The sequence below is a fragment of the Triticum aestivum genome, chromosome 5D, assembly GCF_018294505.1.
Source record: "Triticum aestivum cultivar Chinese Spring chromosome 5D, IWGSC CS RefSeq v2.1, whole genome shotgun sequence".
Taxonomy (NCBI): Eukaryota; Viridiplantae; Streptophyta; class Magnoliopsida; order Poales; family Poaceae; genus Triticum; species Triticum aestivum.
In genome coordinates this window covers 206,922,070-206,936,201 of record NC_057808.1, presented here as the reverse complement: position 1 = coordinate 206,936,201, position 14,132 = coordinate 206,922,070, and positions in this window count along the sequence as shown.

Sequence of the window (14,132 nt, the reverse complement as noted above, 5' to 3'; positions counted from 1 at the left end):
AGTATCATACATGGTTTAGATTCCAAACATCTAGCTAGAGCATACATGTACTATGATTTGAATTCAACATAAAATGGATACATATATTTGAATTTGAGATCGTATGTACATGTAGTTCGTATTTATAAAAGAATTTACTACTCCTATATTCATGTCATGTGTTGTGAAGATAATATTTAGATGGTTGTATAACTAACCCAAGTACAATCCCATTCAAACAGGGAAAATGTACTCAAATTTAGTCCATATGCTAGACAACACGAATTGTTTTTTTTATTGTTGAGGGAAGTGCAAATTGATTTGGTACTGTACACGTTATGTTTGTTGTCCCGATTTTTTTATTTTTGTTGTTGTTGTATTTGAATGCATTTCTAGAAATATAGTAAAATGGGACATGGCTCTCTCTAGTGATGAGGTGTGAATTGTCTTTTTTTTGTACATGTTAAGCTTGTTCTCCCGAAATTTCAAGCCGTGCCTTGTTATGCCGAAATTTCAAGCCAGCATCTCTGTCTATCGTGCTGCGAAACTCCCGCCTCTTCAACCCGCGCCTTGTTACCCCGAAATATTTAAGATATATCTTTGTTTCGTTGTGCTCCGAAAACTCCCTCCATCTCAACCCGCGCCTTGCTATCCCAAAATTACAACGCGCGCGAAAACTCCCACCTCCTGCGAAATCCCAACACGCGAAATGCCTGTGATACCCCTGAACCGAAAGAACCGCCTAGCTCAAATCGGTGAGGGTACTTTCATAACTTACCCCACATTTCAGGCAAGCGCATCCCTAAGCCATGGTTCCCCCCTCCCATCCCATCCGCCCACCCATTCGTACACCGAGGCCGCGAAAACCCGTGAAGCCCCAGACCCTCCTCCGTCCGCCACCCAGCCGGAGCCTCTTCCCCGATGACATCATCCACAGCAACACCTCGACGTCCCTCATCCACCGCACCGGATGAGTATCCGTCGTCAATCTCATCGTCCCGCCGGTTCAGCCACCTCGTCCTCCACCTCCAAGGAGCTGCCCCGACGTTCCCCTCGTCTTTTGCGCCACCTCCATTCCCACACCGCCGTTTTCACCTGCACCACCGGAAGAGCAGCATCATCACTATTTCCTTGGACGAAGCGGAGGCCTAATCGGCGCCACCAAAGAGGTTCTACACTAATCGCTGCATTTTCTTCTTGATTCTATCTCACGATGCTGCCGACGCTCGGTCCCGAGATGACATGGCGCGGCACCATCCACTGCGGCGTCGCTGGCCACTTCCTCCACAACGTCGCTCCCTCTGCGACGACGTCCACATCAGTAGAACATGTTGCTTCTTTGGCTCTCGCTCGCGCTGCTGCTCTGCTCTTGCTCTCGGTCCCCTGCCTGGTCTGCTCTTGCTCTTGCTCTTGCTCACACTGCTGCTCTCGCTCTTTCTCTTGCTCTTGCTCTTGCTTGCGCTGTTTCTCTTGCTCAGTCGACTAAATCAACTTTTGGGTCAGTCGATTTTCAGGGGGTGGGGCGGCTCGCCGGAGTTAAGGAAGAACCAGCCGCAACGGGGAGGGGGATCGCTGGAGTGGTACCCCACTATCTATCTTAGGGTTCAGGGTGGGGGCGGTAGTCGCCGGCGGTGGTGGAGCGGTGGCGTGGGGATCACCGGAGAAAAAGCTCGGCACGGGGGGCTAGAGGGATGGCCGGGGCGGCGGCGTACCGGCAGTGGGGAGTGGTTTCGGGGCGGGCGGGGTCGCGCGCCGCTGGCCGCGGGTGGCGGTTTGGCCGGTGCTGGCTGGCGGCTCAGGGGGGTGGAGGTTGAAGATGAACTGGAGGCCCTTGATTTCGTATCCAATGGCTGGAAAATCAACTGACCAGAGATGAAAAAGTCAGTCGACTGACGTGTAGCCTCACCCTGCTCCGATTTACACGATCAGCTACCCCGGCTCTCGCACACGCTGCTGCTCCGGGCGCGGCTGCTGCTACTGCTTTTCTTCTACTAGTGCATTCAGTTTCGGCAGTAAAATTCAGTTTTGACGGCAAAATTCAGTTTCGACAGTTAAATTCAGTTTCGACAGTTAAATTCAGTTTCGACAGTTAAGTTCAGAGATGAGCGGCTGATGTATTTTACATCTAGCACTTTGTGGTTATGTATTTTACGTCATCTATTGGAGATGCTATTAGAATTCCACTCAGGTTAACGTTCTCTCTCTTGTCCTGCTTCAGCCTCGCCGTCGTACAACTCACTGGAGCTGCTCCAATGACGAAACCCTCCATCACAGCGAAGCAGTACCCCGGGCTCTATCTCTAGACGCCTAAGATCTTCTTCCCCTCCTCCGACAGCCAAATCAGCCAGAGCATCCTCACTGACCAACCCAATCATGCTAAGATCGACATGGCTTCGCCAAAGAGGTTGTACACTTGTTGCATCTCTTTTTTACTCCACATGTTATATATATTGTCCATTGAGCACACGTAGTAACGTGAAATACGATTAGTTTCTCCTACTATATGACAAGTAGTGAGGTACCAGGCAACTTAGCTATCCGTGATGGACTCTCTTAAACGCCATCATTATTTATCTCTGCGCGTTTGAGCTGTGCATTTGTAGATGCGCCTGGGAGTTGAGCTAGTAGGGCGGTGGCCTGGGTCCAAGGTAGTAGAAGTAGCACAAAAACATTTTTTGGGTGTAGGATTTTACCTGCTCAAGCCTGCCTACTAGAATCGCTAGTGCTTGAAAGGAAAAGTGAAGGAAAAACATAGGAATTGGAAACTTTCCTATGGTACTACTATTCATGCATTTCGTTCAAAGGAATGGAGCAAAGAAAAACTGTAGGATTTGTTCCTTTAGTGTCTCCTTGAAAGAAAACCCGTGGGAATTTTAATTTCCACTTATCCTCCTTTTCAAATTCCTATTCATGAAGCACAAGACTAAGAGATAGTAGCATAATAGCATTATAACCGTACATTTTCTTGTGGTTTGACTTAATCTCACCATGCTTCTTTGCATCCTGTGATCTTTCAATTCTTGTGAACCAAACACCCAGATTGGCAGAAATCCTGTCTTTTTAAATTCTCTGTTTTGCACGTGCATTTGTATCCTATTCCTGTGTATTTCCTATCCCTGCATTGTTAAAATCCTCAAATTCAAACAAGCCCTTACACAATTACTTCTATTATAGATATGTGTCAAAGAAAACCTTGTGTGGTTTGTCCCGCTCCTGCTGCGTTGTGTTCCACCCCAGCTCAGCTACTCCAACGATGGAAGGGTTCACCACAGGAGGGATCCGCTCTCCAGACTACCTTTCGCCGCCTTAGATCTTCTTCCTCGCCGCCGGCAGCCACGATAACTGCATTACCATCATCAACCGAGCAGATGACCTTGAGGACTACACGGGTCTGCAAGAGAGGTCGCACTCTTCCGTGGCTGCTTATGTTATGCATCGATTAATATGATGACATGCTACTTCATCGTCGTGTTCACCTATTAGACTCCGAGTCAGGTCCAAACTAATGCTGAAACTTGAGTTTTTAAATGGTTGTGGGGTACATATTGGGGCAGCAATCAGTACTATCTGTCTACTATCTGGTTAATCTCGGGTGTCTACTATGAGTTTCATGTTGGGTGCAAACAAACATTAAAGGAGCCATTATCTGTATTTTTAAACTAAAGCTATTATCTGCCTGCTATCATTGGTTTTGGGTCTATCCACGGTTTGCTACCATCACTCTGGATTTGTGCATGCACTCCTTACATAATCTCACTATGTTTTATTCCTATGCATGTCAGTTATTGTACACAATGGAACTGAACATGTAGAACAAAAGAGACGAGCCTTGCGTGGCAATAAAATTTCATGTAGACGTCGCTCCATGGTGGGCGCAAAGGCAGCCCCCCTCCACCCATTTCGGATTGTAATCAAGAGGAAGATAATTGTTCTGAGGGCGATTCAGAAGGAGAAGACCACTCCTATTTACCCCCTGAGGTCTTCGCTCTAACTTGGCATGCTGATGTTGGTAATATCATGCATATGGTGCCTTGCATTGCTTACTTTATACATCAAATATGTCATCTGCTTAGTTTAGACATGCTTTGTGTGAATGTCATCTGTTTAGTTTCTTTATCGTATATGTGAATCATGCAATGCCATCTTGTTTAGCCATGCATCATATATGTGAATTTTGCAATGCCACCCTGGTTAGCCAGTCATCTTATATGTGAATTATATCATGCCATCATTTTTTATTACGTATTAAATTTGTCAACAATTTTAGTACATTCAATTACTCTTCCTGTGCATCAGCCATTCGACACGGTCATGGAAAAATCTGGAGTGGAAACAAGGTCTTCAGAGCAGACAATGCTATCTGACGAAGCGCATGTCTTGCAGGTTACGGATAGCTCCTCAGAGGAGGATTTAGAGATAGATGACCAGTCCTATCCCCCCCCCCCGAGGTGCATGCTCTAACTTGGCAGGGTTATGTTGCTCATATCGTGCATATGGTGTCTTGCATTGCTATGTCATTTGCTTAGTTTAGACATGCTTTGTGTGAATGCCACCTGTTTAGTGTCTAATTACCATATATGTGAATTACGCAATGCCATCTTGTTGCAAGACATTATATATTGAATTATGCAATGCTATCTTGTTGCAAGGCATTATATATGTGAATTATCCCATACCATGATGTTTAGCTAAGCGTCATATATGTGAATTATATCATGTCGTCCTTTTTTTGTATTTCTCATTGCATTTGTCAACAATGTTTGTATATTCAACTGCTCTTCCTGTGCATCAGCCATTTGAATTGGTGATGGAGAAATCTGGAGTGAAAACAAGGACTTCAGAGCAGACAATGCTACCTGCTGAAGCAGATATCTTGCTGGTTACAGATAGCTCCTCAAAGGAGGATTCAGAGGTAGATGACCAGTCCTATTATCCCCCTGAGGTGTATGCTCAAACTTGGTAGGGTTATATTACTCATATCATGCATATGTTGTATTGCAATGCTTAGTTTTTACATCATATACACAATATTGAATGCCATCTCCTTAGTTGACACATCATATATGTGATTACCCTCTACTCACTTGCTTAGTATATAAATCATATATTTTAATTATATCATGCCATGATATTTACATAGACAGCATGTATCTGAATTATGGCATGCCAACCCATTTTCTAAGGACATAATATAGTTATATCATCTCATCCTGTTTACATAGTCATCATATTTTGAATTATGTCATTCTATCCGTGAATTATACCATACCATCATGTTTCCATCGACGGCATGTTTGTGAATTATGGCATGCCAACCACTTTAATAGACACATCGTATAGTTATATCATGTCATCCTGTTTACATAGTCATCATATTGAAGTATGTCATCCTATCCTGTTTAGTTAGCCATCGTACATGTGAAATTGTGTCATGCTATCCTGTTTAATTAGCCATCATATATGTGAAATTATGTCATGCTATTCTGTTTGGTTAGACAACATAAATGTGAATTATTTCATGCCTTGTTTTCTTCCCTACTATCCATTGCACCTGTCTATCTTACAATGTCTGTACATTCAATTCCTTTTCTTGTTTATCAGCCATTTGAATTGGAGGGGGTGATGGCAGTATCTGTGGGAGTAAAAACACGGTCTTCAGAAAAGATTGTGCTACATGTCGATGCAGATAGAACCACGGTTGTACTTGCCCAAGAACCAGCCCCACCACACATAACCCAGACTCACGCAGATTGTACCCCTACCCAGTTGGACAGAGAACCAGCTACACCCCTTCTAACCCCAACCCCAGCAGATAGTAACCCAGTTTCAGTTGACACAACACCGTCTCGACCACAAAGCACCCAAACATGAGCAGTTAGTAAGGCAACTGCAGTGCCCAAAGCATGAGGACCACCACTCCGAACCCCAAGTCAACGCTTAAAGCAGAAGAAGAATTGTTCTCAGGTCAGGTTGCGTAGCTATGGTTCATACTCCTTTGCTCTTGCATCACTGTATTTACTCATACCAACTAATTTCAAATTTGAAGGATGCAATTGAAACTCCAATGGCGCAACAGGTGTGTTTTAAACCTGTTTCTTTAACATGTTTGTTGTATTAACTTGCTCTATGTTGATTTCAGTTTCAATTGAATAAACATTTATGTTCTCATGCCATGCACATTACAAGTGTTCTTATTGCTGTGTAGTTTCCCACACTTATATTATGTCTATGCTGCTTTGTCTTAAATAGATGTGATTTGAACTATCTCTATCTTGATTTGGCAACATAAACTAGAATGATATAGACCATACAATGACCATACTACATAGATATATGTTTGTTTCACGCTGTTATCCTGTCCACCTTACTACTGAACTAGTTTACCAAAATGAGTTTCATATACAACATGGTAAACCTGTGATGTGTCTGTTTGTTTCTCTTTTAGAATGCGGATAAAATATTGAAGAAGAGTACCCCATTATGCAATGGTAAAGGAAGTAATGCAGATAAGGTTCAAGATAGTGAGACATCCCTGTTGGTCACCAAGAAAGTTGATAAAAACTATATTGAAGACACTCAGACAACCCCAAAGTCCTATCTTGATGTAGTATTCAAGTTACTGGCTACTACTGCTGGCACTAGCTCTTCGAACTCGCTGCCTGAATTAGTTCAGCTTCTTGAGACTCAACTTCAAGTTGAAAGACATTGATCAGATGTTATGCGACAGGAAGCCGAAGGACCGAGGAAGTCCCTGCAGAATTCAGATGCATACTTTCTGGTGCAACAGCAAGTGCTGGAGGATTTAAGCGACAAACAAGAGAAAGTTAATAAGCTTGCTAAGCATCTTTCCAGCATTATGGGTACCCAGGATATTGTTTCTTGAGCTCTTCTGAAGTGGTTTCAATTCTGGACTTGTTTTATTGCGGCGTTTATTTTCACTGGTCGCCAACTTTGACAACCAGTGTATGTGATATGCTGCTTTGTTCCCTATATTTGCATTGGTGGCGAACTTTGATGCCCAATGGATGTAATATGTGTAATAGTCGTGATAGCCTAGCGTAAGTTGCTTGCTTATTTATTTCCTTGTTGTCTTGTTTATTTGTTTGCTTGTAGTCAGTGAAGTTCTTTTTCCACGGTTTGCTAGTGGCCGCAATAACCTATTTTTTAAAACTAGGCAACAATAACCATGGGCTACATATTTACTGTAGTGACCTGGGGCCTCCTATGGGCCGTAGAAACAATGGGCCTTCTACGGGCCGTGTCATCAATGGGCCTTCTACCCGTATGATCGATTGGCCAAACATGGGCCAATAACAGACCGCATTATGGGTCGTAAACGGGCTAGAGTTGGAATCGTCCGATCATGGGCCGACCATAACGGGTCGTCGTTAACCAGCCGTATTTGATGACGCTATGAAAACGGCCCAACGGATTAACGGGCCACAAATGGGCCGACTGTAACCACGGGCTGAATTTGGCCCACAAGTAGAAAAGGACAGTAATGGGTCGTAAGTAATCGAATGATGAAAATGAGCCCAAGAATAAATGGGCCCTGAGAAGGCCGAAATATAACATGAGCTGGAAACGGCCCAATGGAATAATGGGCCATTAATGGGTATAAAGTGATACGTTGTTCATTACGGGCCAGTTTCACCACGGGCCATTAATGGGCCAAGAGTTACAAAGGGCCTCATATGGGCCGAAAGACGTCATGGGCCATACATGGGCCAGAAGTTAAAAGGGCTGGAATCATATTGGATGGCCCAGATGACGCTACTGGGCCTAATTCGGATAGGCCGTAACGGGCCCTGGGTTAGCGGGTTGTAAATGGGCTATATGCGAACATGTCGTTAACAGGCTTTCCGTGGGCCGGCCCGCTACCTTTTGACCAAGTCAAACGGGCCGGCCTTTTCACAGGAATGGGCCTTTGTTGGGCCGTGCCACGTGTCGACGTATCATGGGCACCTTCGGTCCAATGGGTGGATGACATTTGTCCCAACGGTGAGCTGACACATGTTTCCTCCAGCCAATGATGATTTTACACATGGAAAATCCCCATTAGTCGTGGCTGTTAACGGGTTATCGGATCCAAACCGGAACCCGATAGCTTAACGGCGACCCGTTACGGTGGATGCCACGTGTGGTCAGCCTTGACGAAAGCACTTCTATGATGCGCGATTTATCGTCATGGAAGTGGACACTTCCGTGATGATAATTTTGGTAATGTCATGGAACACTTCTACGATAGCACATGTATGACTATCTTGATTCTGTCATAAAATCGTCATGGATGTACATGCATGACAGAAAACGTGACCTACTATGACAAACACGTATCATCACGGAAGTGTATTTTTTTGTAGTGAGGGCATATTTCGTTCACTAGATCCATGAACACAAAGAGAGATACATGATTTAAATCCAACAAAGGGGATACAAAGGTCACTATTTCATCTCCTAGAAGGAGGTCTTGAATCCACTAGGGAATATGCCCTCAAGAGGGGGTCTTGAATCCACTTGGAGGATCTTCTCCTAGGAGGCCTTGGTCTCCAATGGAGTAGGTATCAAGTGGATGAGCAAAGCTCTATCTCTAGTATGAGCTAAACCAATGCTAACCCTAAAATGGTGGAGGAGGAGGGGTACATGGGCCTCGTCCCAAGTCACACACGCAGGCGTGGTCCGGATGATCCAGGTGTCGGGGGTACGGATGATCTGGGCGACTGTCTGGATCGTCTGAAAGTGTTGTAGCAGTCGCGGGTGGCCCGGATGTTCGGGTCGGCGTCCGGATGATCCTGGTGGGTCCGGATGATCTGGGTGTTGGTCTGGATGATCTGGCTTTGTCTGGGGGCTTGCTGTCCTCATGTCGCGTGTAGTCGGATCGTCCGGGCCAAGGGCCAGATCGTTTGAGCTCCGCCCGAATCGTCCTAGTCTCGGTCCGGATCATCCGGGAAGCTCCTGAGTTGCTGATACGTCTCCGTTGTATCTACTTTTCCAAACTCGTTTGCCCTTGTTCTGGACTCTAACTTGCATGATTTGAATGGAACTAACCCGGACTGACGTTCTTTTCAGCAGAATTGCCATGGTGTTATTTTTGTGCAGAATAAAAAGTTCTCGAAATGACCTGAAACTTCACGGAGATAAGTTTTTGAATTAATAAAAAATATTGGCAAAAGAATCAACTGAAGGGGGCCCACACCCTGGCCACAAGGGTGGGAGCGCGCCTCCCGACCTTGTGGCCCCCTGGACCTCCACCGACCTCAACTCCAACTCCATATATTCACGTTTGGGGAGAAACAAATTTGAGAGAAGGATTCATCGCGTTTTACGATACGGAGCCACCGCCAAGCCCTGTTCTTCCTCGGGAGGGCATATCTGGAGTCCGTTTTGGGATCCGGAGAGGGGAATCCGTCGCCATCGTCATCATCAACCATCCTCCATCACCAATTTCATGATGCTCACCGCCGTGCGTGAGTAATCTCATCGTAGGCTTGCTGGATGGTGATGGGTTGGATGAGATTTACCATGTAATCAAGTTAGTTTTGTTAGGGTTTGATCCCTAGTATCCACTATGTTCTAAGATTGATGTTGGTATGACTTTGCATGCTTGTCACTAGGGCCCGAGTGCCATGATTTCAGATCTGAACCTATTATGTTTTCATGAATATATTTGTGTTCTTGATCCTATCGTGCAAGTCAATAGTCACCTACTACGTGTTATGATCCGGCAACCCCGGAGTGACAATAGTCGGGACCACTCCCGGTGATGACCGTAGTTTGAGGAGTTCATGTATTCACTAAGTGCTAATGCTTTGGTCTGGTACTCTATTAAAAGAGGGCTTAATATCCCTTAGTTTCCAATAGAACCCTCCTGCCACGGGAGGGTAGGACAGAAGATGTCATGCAAGTTCTTTTCCATAAGCACGTATGACTATATTCGGAATACATGCCTACATTATATTGATGGACTAGAGCTAGTTCTGTGTCGCCCTATGTTATAACCGTTGCATGATGAATGCCATCCGACATAATTATCCATCATTGATCCATTGCCTACGAGCTCGTTTCATATTGATCTTTGCTTTGTTACTTTTCTGTTGCCACTGTTACGATTGCTACAAAACTGCTACTGTTACTTTTGCCACTGTTGCCGTTACTTCCATACTACTTTGCTACTAAATATTCTGCTGCAGATATTAAGTCTTTCAGGTGTGGTTGAATTGACAACTCAGCTGCTAATACTTGAGAATATTCTTTGGCTCCCCTTGTGTCAAATCAATAAATTTGGGTTGAATACTCTACCCTCGAAAATTGTTGTGATCCCCTATACTTGTGGGTTATCAGTTGCTCGTTCTCTTCTTCCTTCTTCTCTTCCATGCTTGTCCTTGGTCCTTGGATTCTCCATGGTTGTCTCGGCTGTGCCTGAGTATACACAAGGTCCATGCATGAGGTAGTAGCCATGTCTCATATGTGGAAAGTGACGGTTCCGAGAGGAGTGAGATAACCTTGTGTCCAATGGCGTATGCTTGAGGTCTCATCGTATGTCCTCTTGGGGCTTGGGGAGTAGTCATAGTGTACATGGGGATGACCGTAGGATGCTCTGCATCAGCTCCCCCCCCCCCCCTTGGGAAAGATCCGACCTAGGATCGTAATCCTCATCACCATGGAAACGGTTGTCGTGGACGAACTTGTAATTGGACAGAGTTGAAGGCATGGCGCAATCCAAGTACTCCAAGGTGTCTCCGGAGTGATATACATGCAAAAAGAGGAAGCACAAATGACACTCAGAAATACAATGGTTAGCAAACACAAGGTGTCCATCATGTATGTATGAGTCCGTGCGACAAGATTGTTTGTGGCAAGGTTCATGAAACTTATCAAGATGATATAGAAAGATATGTAAAGCATTCATGAGAGCAAATTCATTTGTTGTGCACGCAAAGGTGTGGTAAATGTCATGGTGCACAAAGCTACAAATGCTACCATTGTGTCATAGAGAGATGGTATATCAAGAGCATGAACATGGCAATGGATGCTTAATATGATTATGTTATCATGCAATTGATGGTAGGCAATGTGATCATTATGTATGAATATGCCATCAAGGAAGATCATAACAAATTTGCTAAGGAAGTGCACAAGCTCATATATCATGGATGACATAGAAATACAAGATGCAACAAGGCAATTATAATGGGAGTCAATCCATGCATACGATGTAAATTTGTTATGGGTGGTGTTGTACCATAGGTCAATGTCATGGCATAAGTGGTGGTTCGGTGGTGCATCCACTAAGTCCGAGCACTCCTCAACTTGAAGGTATCCATTTCCAATGTCGTCCTCCATCCAATATATGTATCATGTAGACAAGAAGGAGACAACAATGAAAGAATGACCCATCCAATATGCATATTTGAGGATGGCTCAAAGGGTAGGAGTTCACCTTATGAATGTTCCCGAAGATGTTGGAGTTGCACATCATGTATGCCTTCACATAACCAATGTCTCATGACGACACCGCCTTGTGAATCCTCCAAAACGAAAGAACATGACAAACACTCGGAAAAACAAATGAGGTTAGCGGAAAGGCAAAACCAAACATTCGTGTGGTGAAAGACCCGACAAGTGTTTTCATCATTCGTATCATAAGAAAGTACAAGGGTGTAGGGCATGGTATGTAGGCATAAGATGCGAGAACAACCAAATGCATCAAGCATGAACAAACAAGCATGCATCACAAGGAAGGTATCCAAGTCTCCAGGATTAATAAGCATAGCATGGTTGCACTCACTACATGCGAACATGAGAGATGCTACTAATGGGGACAAGTGACAATGAGAAAAATAAGTCATGTGAGAGACGTGTATATCTACGCTATCAACCCAATGCAATGAGCAAGAATGGATCATGGGTGATGCAACCAAGCAAGTAACCATATGAATCAAGTCATGCAAGCTAGTAGTGCGAAGATGCAACATACTAGAAGTAACCATGGCAATCATGTCATGTGTGCAAATAGTGGGCATACAAAATTCACATGACATATCACAAGCGTGAAAACAAGATATGAGCAAAGTAGGTTCATTGTATTGGCAAGAAGTCCTATGTAAATAGCAATGTAACATCATGACTCTCCCAACACAAGAATCAACAATAGAATGGAGCATGTATAGAACATGGCAATAGCAACAAGTATCTCCATGAAGCAAGCAAATATACATAGAAGTAGTATAATGGTGAATCATGGGTAAATGCAAGCAAGGGTCACAATTGCATGGCAAAGGCATAGAAGCAAGCATAACATGCAAAGTGAACACGATATAATGGGCATAAGGTAACAAGTGGTAAATAGTCCAAAGCCGTGTGAGAGCCAAGTAAAAGTAATGCGCATAGTCTTTTCGTGAAGGGAACGGTGGTAAGAACAATCCACGGGATCCCAAATCATCGTTGCTCTCGAGAGCTAGTTTCGTCAACTCGTGGGATTGTGAGGCTGACGAGTATGCATGAGTACCTACACAAAACAAAGGCAAAGGGAAAATTGTGTGTGCGTGGTATATGTACACATCATCCATTATGATGCACACGTGCATGTGTTGGTTAGCACAAAATACCCAATGCTCAAATAAATGAGATGCATGATATAGAAACATGTCATCTATCATGATAGGTCTGTTGTTATGTATAGCATAATGGAGACTCAAATTGTGTAGTGCATCACAAGTAGTACCTAGAGCATTGTCATGAATGGTATGCATATGGTGCACACAAGGGATGGAATCATGCGATGCACAATAATTTTCATGGCATGGCATATGAGATGAATTGCTTAAATTTTGCAAAGGTAGCATAGCAATATCATCGCAAGAGAAACAAAATACAATAACCATGATCTCGTCATCTATGCCACAAGTGCAAATGGGATTTATTTTAAGGGAGAATTGATTTTATGCCCCTAGTTGGGTCACACTCGGCAGGTTTACCCCTAGTTTCCGAAAACACTTGTTCCTGCCCAAACCACTTTGCTCCTCTTATGCTTTTGCCCTTTGACCGCTTGACCATCACTTTGAAAACTTCATAAAAAATTCATACTAACTCGGAAAAATTCAAATAAGATATCAAAATGTTCAGAAAAGCATCACCTATATGTGCATGTCATTTGCATTCATGAAAAAAGTGTTGGCCAATCCCCATCTCAGTTTTAGCTCATATGATCTTAGCATGAACAATAAAATCTAAAAAAAATCTAAAAATTCTAAAAAAATTGGGGGCAAACTTTGACCAATGTTTTGAGTGCTTGCCAAGTTTCATAAGGGAATGACATTCGTGGAAGTCGTGGCATTTCATTTTTTTGCCATGACTTCCACGAATGTCATTCCCTTATGAAACTTGGCAAGCACTGAAAACATTGGTCAAAGTTTGCCTCCAATTTTTTTTAAGAATTTTTAGATTTATTTTTAGATTTTACTATTCATGCTAAGATCATATGAGCTAAAACTGAGATGAGGACTGGCCAACACTTTTTTCATGAATGCAAATGACATGCACATGTAGGTGATGCTTTTCTGAACATTTTGATATCTTATTTGAATTTTTCTGAGTTAGTATGAATTTTTTATGAAGTTTTCAAAGTGATGGTCAAGCGGTCAAAGGGCAAAAGCATAAGAGGAGCAAAGTGGTTTGGGCAGGAACAAGTGTTTTTGGAAACTAGGGGTAAACCTGCTGAGTGGGACACAACTAAGGCACCAAATTAATTATCCCTTATTTTAATGGGGCATGCATAGCTACTATGTTGAGATTGAAATGATGCAATATGGGAGATCTCACTCATAGCATATGACAAGTTTAAGGGATTGTCAAACATGACGTGACCGATAGAATTTTCACATGATATCCTATGGAGCATAGCATCACAACTAGACAATTCAACATGCTTATCATCATATTCATCATAAATGGGTGTCAAATCAAAACAAGGCATAGTATGCGATGAATCCATAAGGTGATCAACATCATGCAAGCAATCTTTTGCAAGATAGTCCACTAGTGGGACAGCTCACGAGAACTTTGTATTGAATCACAAAGTAGAGAGGATGTCATCTAGCTACTGACATGGACCTTAAGGTACTAAGGAAACTATTCACACATGACCCAACAAG